Raw genomic sequence first — 2,164 nt, forward strand, 5'->3', positions numbered from 1 at the left:
AGATAGATAGATAGATAGATAAATAGATAGATAGATAGATAGATAGATAGATAGATAGATAGATAGATAGATAGATAGATAGATAGATAGATAGATAGATAGATATTTAGTAAGTAAGTTAGTTAGTTAGGTATTTGGTTAGTTAGTTAGTCATTTAGTTAGTTAGTTAGTTAGTTAGTTAGTTAGTTAGTTAGTTAGTTAGTTAGTTTAGAGTACTTTTCAACTTTAACTTAATTTTCAGAAATTTCGCTTGAGTTTCTTTTTTAGAGTGCATCATTAATGCAGTTGCAACAAGTTTGTTAGTACAGAAATCTGCTCTCAATTCTTCTTAAGTCAATCTTCAAATACTTATCTTGTTAGTTAGCCTCTCTACCAAACATTTACTAAACATCCTTAAATGAAAAGTGATGCAGCAAGAACAAATTATAATTATTTGAGGTTTAAGTTTTGCAAAACTTTTCAAAAAATTATATTATAATTTTTTATTAAAAAAAAGTTGATCGAGATTATTCGAATTTGTATAATTAATTTATCGCCTTAAAATTATACTTTGGCCTTAAATAGTATTTCTTTAACAATTTTACTATGAAATTTATATTCTATTGTTATTCTAAGCTTGTTTGTTTAAATTATTTCTTAATTTATCCATAGACTTTGATCTTAAGTTTTAAAATGTAAATTCCCTGATGTGCTAATAATCATATGACGAAAATCTTAGATCATTCTTAAAGAATCGTAAAAAAATTTATATACAATAATTAATGAAACAAGCGAATGATTAATAAGAAATATAAGTAGAAGGTAATAAATAAGTTAATAATAGATTTTTGTTACACAAATTTCAAAATAATTTGAACAATTTTTTTTTTTAACGACATAGGAACTAATTAGTAGCTTGTGTTAGGAAAAATAAAAGATGTTCTTAATTCGACTAAGCCGATAAGTTATGAGAATAGCAATGATATTAAGAAAATAGTAAGAGGGTTTCCATTTCATGTCATTATGGTTGCCTCAATTAAAACTTTGAAAAATTTGTATATTTTTGTTTATATATAATTTACGTTTAAACTTAAAGATCAATTTGACAGATCTTTTTATAATTCATAAATATTTAATAGTTTTTATGTAATATACCATTATTATTTAATCTTTTGTTTAAACATATTAAATTCATCAGCAGTTTTACACCTTTTTTGTTGAATAACTTTTTGTGTAAAATAAATTATGTTAATTATTTTTATTTTTTTTTTGTAAAAAACTAAATGTGTGAAGAATTTTATGCTTGAAATAGGAAAACAGTAGTAGTTTTTTATAAAAAAAATTAAGCGCTTTTTTATATATTCTTTTGAAACTTAGCTTTTTTACAAATTATATCTATTAACAATTAACATAATTTTATGGCTTACATTAACTATATAATAAAACATTTTTATTAAGTCAATTAATTAAATTAAAACTGTAAATTATAGCTACAAAATTAGTTGGCTTAATTCCAACTTTTTAACTTAATAGGATTAAAATATAGAAAATTTCAACAAAAAGTCTGAATTGACAACACCATTTCCTAAAGTATTTCAGAAATTATCTTTTATGTTAGCAAAAGTTTAGTTTTCATAAATGTACCTTTAAAACACTTTTGTATTTCAGAGAATTTATAATGTAAGTTTTAAAATAGTTTTGTAATCTTTTCCATAACCTTGACTTTGAACTCTTTGAATGTTGGTAAAGCAAAAAATGTTAATTGCAGTTTGCGACTTCCAACTAAAACAAAAAAGACACCAAAAGGAAAAAAAAAAAACCAAAAGACTTTAAACACAAACTTGTTTTTTCCGCCACTAAATGTGTAAAAAAAATGCAGAAACAAATATTAAAAATGCAAGATAAGTATTTGAAGATTGACTTAAGAAAAACTGAGACCAGAACTATGCACTAACAAACTTGTTGCAACTGCATTAATGATGCAATCTAAAGGAGAAACTCGAACGAGATTTCTGAAAATTAAATTGAAGTTAAGTAGTATTTTAAAAGAACATTAGGGTGGTACAGTTTATCTATATATCTATCTATCTATCTATCTATCTATCTATCTATCTATCTATCTATCTATCTATCTATCTATCTATCTATCTATCTATCTATCTATCTATCAATCAATCAATCAATC

Source organism: Lucilia cuprina, chromosome 5, assembly GCF_022045245.1.
Source record: "Lucilia cuprina isolate Lc7/37 chromosome 5, ASM2204524v1, whole genome shotgun sequence".
NCBI lineage: Eukaryota > Metazoa > Arthropoda > Insecta > Diptera > Calliphoridae > Lucilia > Lucilia cuprina.